Source organism: Pelodiscus sinensis, chromosome 6, assembly GCF_052426305.1.
Source record: "Pelodiscus sinensis isolate ZL-2025 chromosome 6, ASM5242630v1, whole genome shotgun sequence".
Classification (NCBI taxonomy): domain Eukaryota; kingdom Metazoa; phylum Chordata; order Testudines; family Trionychidae; genus Pelodiscus; species Pelodiscus sinensis.
Window position 1 is genome coordinate 10,134,076 of NC_143057.1, and position 8,658 is coordinate 10,142,733.

The following is an 8,658-nucleotide window of genomic DNA, read 5'->3' on the forward strand; positions in this document are numbered from 1 at the left end:
CCCCGTTACCGCCTCACTCGCCCCGCCCCCATGGCAACCAGTGTCCGAGGGGAGCCGGCAGCAGGAGGGGGCGGGGCGGAGATTCAGCCGCTCTTCGGGAAAGAGGCGGCGGGGCGCGCGGAGCGGCGCGGGGGACTGTGAGGGGGCGTGGGCTTGAGTTAAGCGCTGCCGGGCTGCCTCGCCGCTCCTGCAGCAGCCCTGAGCCCCCTCCCCGACCCTGCACCCCAACTCTGCTGCACCCTGCACCGCTTCCTGCACCCCAACTCTGCTGCACCCTGCACCGCTTCCTGCACCCCAACTCTGCTCCACCCCGCACCGCTTCCTGCACCCCAACTCTGCTGCACCCCGCACCGCTTCCTGCACCCCAACTCTGCTCCACCCCCACCGCATCCTGCACCCCAACTCTGCTAGAGCCTGCACCCTGCACTGCTTCCTGCACCCCAACTCTGGTATATCCTGCACCGCTTCCTGCACCCCAACTCTGCTGCACCCCGCACCGCTTCCTGCACCCCAACTCTGCTATAGCCTGCACCCTCCACTGCTTCCTGCACCCCAACTCTGGTATATCCTGCACCACTTCCTGCACCCCAACTCTGCTATAGCCTGCATCTTGCACCACTTCCTGCACCCCAACTCTGTTATAGCCTGCACCCCAACTCTGCTATCGTCTGTACTGATTCCTGCACCCCAACTCTGCTATAGCCTGCACCCTGCACTACTTCCTGCACCCCAACTCTCCTATAGCCTGCACCCCACACACTAACCTGCACCCCAATCCCCAGCCACTTACCCCTTCCTGCACACCGACTCTCTCCCAAGGTCTGCATTCCATGCCCCTTCCTGCATCCTGACCCCTGTCCTAGCTCTGGGCCTCTTCCTGAACCTATGCTCCCTTCCAGAACCTGCACCCCATCCACAGACCTGAGCCCCTTCTTAGAGCCTGAACCCCAGCCACCCACCTCCTCCTGCACCCAAACTCTTGCTCACAGCCTGTGCCCCGCACCCTCTCTGCACCTCAGCCATCTGCACCAACCCCAAGCCTTCCCTAAATCTGCACTCCAAATGTATCCCGGAAAAACTCCACCGCGTCCAGGAAACGCATCTGCTCTTCCACTTTTTTGTGTGGAAGAGCAGACGCACTCTTTCAGAAGCCGAAGAAAGGATCTTCCGAAAGAGGAGGCTTTTCCAAAATTTGGCCCAGTGTAAATTTCAGAAAAGCCTCTTCCAGAAAAACTGTTGGAAAAAGGTACACAATTTGCGTACCTTTTTCCGATAGATCCATGTAGTGTAGACATAGCCTCAGAGAGAGATGAGGCAGCAGTGTTTAGGTTTGCAATTTGACAGTTGGTGTAGTAAAGTCACAAATGTAGTAGGTCAGGATTTACTGTAGTGGTGTTCTGACAGGTCTCTGGCTCCGTTGATAATAACCAGAAGGCGTGTGTGCTCAATCACGTGAACCGCATTGACTCGCACAATTAGTCAACCCAGCAGACTCCAAGAGAACTCCTAAAGACCACAAATCAAATAAGGATGGAAGGTGCCTGACCAGGTTTGTTGTTAAGCAAAGTATGGTAATAGTCAGTAAGACTCCACTCACCCACTACGCATATGTACCTGTAACAATGGACTCAGTTCAGTTGTGGTTTAATTAGATCATCTGTATCCATCATTATGTCATTTTAGACCCTTTCCTGAACCTGAGTCTGAATCTGTGGGGAGTGTGGGTACTAAGGTCTTTTTTAATGAGCTGATGATACCATCCTTTTGGAATGTGCTTTAAACTTATGACCAGTACCAATTCCTGTTTTAAAGTTGGTACCTATTATCAGTTACTGCTCTACACCTGGGCCTATTGCCAGTTAGTGTTTTACACTTTCAGTCCTGTTTGTGCCAACTTTTGTGAGCAGGGGCCTGCCTCTTTTTCACTGTTTAGCTTTGCTTTATGTTAGCCAAGTTTTGTCCATTGTTAATTAAGCCTCAAGCCAGGGCTGTGCTACATGGGCTTTTATTTCAGGCCCTCATCTTACTACAGGTAAATGGGAGGGGCAGCAGCAGTGGGTGGAATGGAAAAGTGTGGTGATGGGGGATTGGCAGGAGCAGTGGGTGTGAGTGGGAGGGGTAGGAGTAGTGGTAAGTGTCTGGAAGAAGTGGTTGAAGGGTGAATAATGAGGGGTGTCTGAGAGGCTGAGGAGCAGTGTGTGAGAGTTTCTGGGTGGAGCTGGAGTGGTGGGTGGAAAAAGAGAAAAGGGGGCCTATATAGATAAATAGAGAGGACGTGTGATGGATGGGGGAGTGCTGGCCAGCACCTGGTGGCTAAGAGGTTAAACTCAGAGGCTACGTCTATATTGGCAAAATTTTGCGCAAATACTCTTTAATGCAAGAGTTTTTACGTTAGAGTATTTGAGTAAGAGAGCGTCTACACTGGCATGTGCCTTTGCGCAAAAGATGTGCTTTTGCGCAAGAGCATCCATGCCAGTGTAGATGCTCTCTTGCGCAAGAAAGCTCCGATGGCCATTTTAAACATCGGGCTTTCTTGTGCAAGAAATTGATGTTGCCTGTCTACACTGCCTCTTGCGCAAGAACAGTTGCGCAAGAGGGCTTATCCCTGAGCGGGAGCATCAGAATATTTGTGCAAGAAGCACTGATTTTATACATTAGAACGTCAGTGTTCTTGCACAAGTACTCGCAGCCAGTGTAGACAGGTGGCAAGATTTTGCGCAAAATCTTGCCAATGTAGACGTAGCCAGATAGCTAGCAAGGTTGTTCGGGGGGGATGGGGCAGAAGAACCAATGGAGATACAGTGTTGAAAATTGAATTGTATAAGATACATTGCCTGCTTTCTTTGTGTGGGGAAGTTAAGACACAGAACCATGTAAACCCAGGCAGGACTACCATGCCTCTAAGGAATTTGGCACATGGAAGTGGACTGAACCAGGAAGGGACTGTAAGTAAATAAAGGGGAAAAAGTGTATCTAGTCGTGATCAGGGTATTTTTCTTTATTTTGGTTTATTGGTTTGTTGCAAGGGAAGGTACCAGGGTTGGTATTACTGTGGTATGTCCTGTGGTTGTTGGTAAGAATCATCTTGAGGTTAGGTGGTTGTCTATAGGAGACTATGGGTCTGTCTCCCAGAGCCTCTTGGAGGCTCCCCAGCAGACCACAGGCACCGGGACTGAAGCCGCAGCAGCGGCGGTTCCCCGCTCTTCTGAGGCTTTGCTCTGGCAAAGCCTCAGAAGCACGGGAACCCGCCCGGTGCCCCTGGTCTGCTGGAGACGGTCTCCAGCAGACCAGGGGCACCGGAGCAGCTTACGAACGGGGCTTTCTCGCCCCGGAGCTCGCAGGTAGCAATCCGCCACGTCAACCTCCGGGGCGAGAAAGCCCCGTTCGTAAGTGCGGATCCGACATAAGTCGGATCCGCGTAAGTCGGGGACTGCCTGTATTGGTCTCAATGGCCTGTATTGGCAGGCAGAGGTCTCAATGTACTAGATGCCTAGATGTTGACAAGCTTTTTACAGGCATCACAGCAAAAGAGGAGAAATGTGAAGGAGAATAATTAGACGACTTTATGGATGTTTACAGGAGCTCTACCCATTTGTGAGGGACCACATGGGGGAAATCATAAAGGTACTTGTTTAAAAATTTACAAGCGGATGATGAAGGCTGGTATCATTGAGTTGGAGTGGAGGTTGAAAATAACATCCAAACAGCAATGAAAAATGATAATGATTAGGGCAGGGGGTTGGACACTATGATCTCCTAAGGTCTTTTGCAGCTCTATTATTCTAGGGTGGGAGTTAGATCTGCAAGTGCCTTGACTGTGAAAACTACTTGTTTGATGCAATGAAAAAAGAGAGCCAGCAGAGGGCCGTAAGAGAGCTGAAATCTGGCAAAAGCAACAAGCTATGAAAATGACCTTGGTAGCAGTGTTTTGGGTGGATGTTGGACTTGGCAACTTTTGGCAAAAGGACATTGTTCAATGTACTTTGAGGTGGGTCTTTTCCTTATGGTTTTCTGTTTATGAATCCTGCTTGTGATGTTTCCCCAAATTAATGCTAGGTTAATTCCCTCCTTTTATTAAAAGCTTCGTTTCTGCACTCAGACTGTGCAGTCTGAGGGAAATATTGCCTCTTAGAAGCATTCAGGGAATGGTATGTAATTGGCCCAGATTACTGAGTGGGAGCTTGAGCTAGTTTTGTGATGCATTGTTGAAAAGGTAACCCCAGATATTGACACGGCCCTTGTTGCTGAAAATTCCACCTGGAAGAAGGGTTACATAAATCTACTGTATTTTGTGGATGAGGAAATTAAGTTTGGACAGAGAAGGTGGGCACATAAGTGTCAGGCTGCATGCCTTTTATATAGGTATACCATGTTAGTAGCTGGCTAGTTTTTAGTCAAGCTTTAAATTAATCTCTTTGGTCTTTCTATAGATTTCTAGCTCTCTAGCATCTCTTAAATTCTTTATCTTCCACTGGAACCTGGACAATCGGATTCTTTCAGCATGCCAGAAGTGAGGCAGATCCTTTGTGTCATACCACAGGTTCTTAGGAAAGGGTGTGAGCAGGTTAATCCAGTAAATTTTACAATAATACCACATGTACTTCTAGAACAATCATTTCCTTTGTCATTCTTTTCCATTTGACTCTTACATTTATCTTCAAACTAGTCTCCAAAGTTGTATTTTGTTCTCAATGTGAGTGTCTTGTCATAAATCCCAAAAGTCCTTGCAAAACTTTGTGTAGCTTGATCCTGGGACAAGAATCTTATTATCTTCTGATCAGATTAATTGGTGAGCTATAACCTTTATTATAACATCAATAAAATTAATCTCCCTAAAATCAAACAATAACTCCAATACACAGCAACTCTCCCTTCCTGTCCACATCGTACATAGGATTTGTATAATTGTTACATCTCAGTATTCTTAACATTATTATAGAGTATTACATAGCAGCTGAAAATTACGTATTCAACAAGGGTCCCTTTCAAGAGGTGTCTGGTTACCTTAATCACTGCTGTAATCCTGTGAGCCTGTAGTTAGAGAATTGTATCAAAGCTCAAACGGGTAGAGCAGCTACCTTTTCTCAGTTGCAAGGATGTTTTGTTTATAGACAGAAAAAAATTTAAAAAACAACAAATGGTCCTGCAGCACCTTAGAAACTAACAAAAATGTAGAGGTTATCATGAGTTTTTATGGGCACAAGCCATTTCTTCAGGTGAATGTTTATAGATAGGGTTCACCACAACTGTGTGCTTCATTCCTAATGCTTTTATGAAACATTACTATGAGAGGTTCCCTCTTCAGTCCCTCATTTTCTGATGGAAACGATTTCTGAAACCAGGAACTCCAGCTCTCTTCCCGCTTAAAATTTGTGTGGCTTCGGGGTTGGCCAATACCCATCTTAGAAGTAGCTGATGCATCACACCTCAACAAAACAGTCAGAAACCTCTCGTTGGGAACCTGAGGTGGTTTTGTCATTTTTGGTAACAATATGCTCCTAATTCTAATTAGGGTATCCCTTGAGCTACTTGTTCTGGGTGAACATCCTGCATTGTTGATATCTTCAGAAAAAGTAAAACTTCTCTGAAGATAGATTAAGGCAGGAATCTCACGGAACTACTTCTCCCTCAGGTTAAAGGTCACATTCTTGAGCTGTATTGCTCACCTGTCTTTCTTGCATTCCTCGGGCTATTAAAGAAAGTAATGAAAGAAGTAGAAAAGCTGGTAGAAAAGTGCTTGTTCATCTGGTCTCATAGTTGCTTGAGGTTGGGGAGCTTGTTTCTCCCTCTTGAGAGGATCTGAATGGAGCATTCTAAAGCCCCTGGCATACCTGTGCTGTTGAATGCTCAGTATGCGGAGTCCTCCAGCAGGCTCACAGTTAACTCAGATCTACAGAGTTAAGGGGGTTTCCCACAAGACTTATATTGAAGGAAGGAGACTCAAAGCAAGAATCCTGTCATCTTCATAAAAACAAAATTACAAAGTAACTTTCCCTTGGTCCATCTCCACTTTTTGGTGTTCATGGCAGGAATGCACCTTACAGTTTCTTCTTTAATGCCTCCTCCAGTCCATTTTTAAATGTTCCAAGTAATAGGTCTCCTGCCTGTGTTTTTGCTTAACTCCTCCAGATAATTCTTCACTCCTTTGCTGCTCGTGCTCCTAGATATTTAAGATTATAATAAAAGGGTAGTTTTTTTTAATTGTGTAATCTGTCTCTGGAACCTCCATTAAGGAATTGAAGGCCTCATTCTTGCAGTGAGCTCCACATGAGTGGTTCCTGGCCCCTGTGGAAAGTGCCACTGACCTCAAGAAAGTAAGGCCTTGAGCTTGCAATCAGATGTCATTTGAAGAAGGGATTTTTTAGATGTTCAGAAGTTAAGCCTTCCACCCAGCAGCGGGTGGATTTCCTAATGTTCAGCATAGGAAACTGAGTCTCAGATGTTAAATTATTGGGAATTGGGGACTTTTTTCCTCATAGAGGATGGGTTCCATAGTTTTTATTTAATTTAATTTTTTTTTTTTTTGCAGGTGCTTCATGTTGATCAGAAGCTGTTCTTTCATTTGGAGATGGAAAAAGGTGTAAGAATGAATTATTTGCATGTGGTGCACTGTAAAGACCAATAAACAGTTTATGCTGATCCCTACACCTTAGTCTCTACCAAAAACTTTCCTTGCAAAATGGCAGCATAGAATGAGATTGCGATAGTTACATCATGTGACTGCCAGCTGGCTGGGTTTTTTTTTTCACAGCTTCTTACAACAAATCAGAAGCATCATTTTTAAAAAATCTGTTTTTTTTCTCTTTGCAGTTGTCAAACCATTTTGCAGATGAAATCTTTGATGTATAGAAAAGAAGGGATTCATCTATTTACACATGTTTCCAGAGAAAATTTCCTTTCTGTTTGAGGTTAAACTTTCTATCCCAAAGGTGCATGCATTTGTCATCATCATGACTTGGCTTCGCGAACGAAGATCTAGGAAGGAAATCCACGTCTTCTACAGGCACGCTGGTGGCTGACGAGGCCTATGCGGGACAGGCAGGTCCTGCCACAACGGCTGCAAATATAGGTCTGATCCGGGATAGGTGCTGAGGGGTCATGCATTTGTAGAGAGGAGGGATATAACTGAAATTGCTTTGCATTTCTTTTCCATTTAAAAAAAAATGCTTTCTCATATCCAAGGACAGAAGCAACACTGCTTAGCAAATGGAAGTAGGTACATTTAACTGGAAATATTTTATTCTGATTCTGAGAACTATACTGAATATAGTGTGTGTACTGTTCAGATTGGGTACTGTTTACAAAGGAGGGAATGTGGGTGAAGTGCTTCCCCACAATTTTACAGTAATTTGATTCAATCTGCTCCATTTGGAAGACAACAAATGTGCTCTTTAGAGACTTAGGAGGTCCCAAAATAGGTCAGGGTTAGCAAGAATGATACAGCAGTTTATACCGGGTAAGGAAAGATAGGGCATGATTGTTTTAGAGGCAGGGAACTCCCCCTAAATTAGCTTGATGGTGGAATTTTTAATGCACTCAGCTAAAGCACTTTAGATTTTTAAAACTAGAATAGGGGATATGTTTTCTCCCAATCCCTCAAGTGTTTTAAGAGAATGGATGTGAAGTTGCCTTGAATGCTTCCTGTGCCTGCTATTTTATTTCGTAGTGTGAGTTCATTTTTATTAACTTAGTCTGTGCAGTATTAGAACATACAGAAGATCTTCAAATTATCTTGTATCAGTTGCCAGCTCATCATACATGAAATGTTATCAAAGATGGATCTTTCTAATTATTTCTGTGGTGTTCATTGTCATTTAAAATGAAACAGTGAAAGATTAGCTTTCTTTTTCCAGAGTAATAGATTGTAAGCTCTTTGGGGGCAGAGACTGTCTTTTTGTTCTCTCTCTGTACAGCACCAACCACAATGGAGTCTTGCTACATCACTGTAGCTCCTATGTATTACAATAATACAAATAATAAATAAGTTGGTTAGCAAGAAAATTTGTTACCCAAGGGTTGATCAGTACCTGTCTGTCAAGATTTGGCAAAGATACATGGGAGCATAAAATGTAAGACCGTTGTGGCTGATATGACTAACACAGGCATATCTTTGGGATTACTGTATGAACTTTATAAATGTTACATGCATCTTTTTTGAGCCTTTAACTTAGATTGTGTTCCTACTTTAGTGGGTAGGTTTACTGAGTTTTCTCCCAGGAGCTACAGTCTGAGAAATGATTGCTGCAAATCCTGGGACAGGAAAACAATTCCAAAGTGATGCCACCTCCTGTAGATATTTGTATATATTAGGTCAGACTGATTTCCAGAGGGGACAAAGAAAGGTGTTTGGTATGAAGACTGAGCTTAAATTGACTAAAGGGGTACTTGATCTGAAAACTTACAAAATTGTTAACCAAGAGGGCAAAATCTTGCTGGAAGGAGTTCAAGGACTTTGAGACATGCCAGACCTGGTGGAATCATCATAAAACTGGAAGGAACCTTGAAGGGTCATTAAATTCAGTCTCCTGCACTCATGGCAGGACCAAACACCATATAGATCAGGCCTGGGCAAAATATGGACCAGATCCAGCCCACCAAGCCACTGGATCTGGCCCGTGGAAGCAGCGGAGAGCCCCGGCAGGCTCCCCAGCTTGCTCC

General features: G+C 44.8%; 1 long non-coding RNA gene across 3 annotated transcripts; it reads left to right on the forward strand.

Moving 5' to 3' along the window:
- The first annotated feature begins 96 nt into the window (after nucleotides 1-96).
- LOC112547703 (uncharacterized) lies at nucleotides 97-8,026 on the forward strand. 3 transcript variants are annotated; one of them, XR_012904590.2, is made up of 5 exons: nucleotides 97-561; nucleotides 1,405-1,549; nucleotides 3,580-3,624; nucleotides 3,787-3,988; nucleotides 6,530-8,026. It is a non-coding gene; the product is annotated as an uncharacterized LOC112547703 (long non-coding RNA). The 3 variants fall into 3 exon arrangements; XR_012904591.2 differs by lacking the exon at nucleotides 3,580-3,624; XR_012904593.2 differs by lacking the exons at nucleotides 3,580-3,624; nucleotides 3,787-3,988.
- Nucleotides 8,027-8,658: the final 632 nt, after the last annotated feature.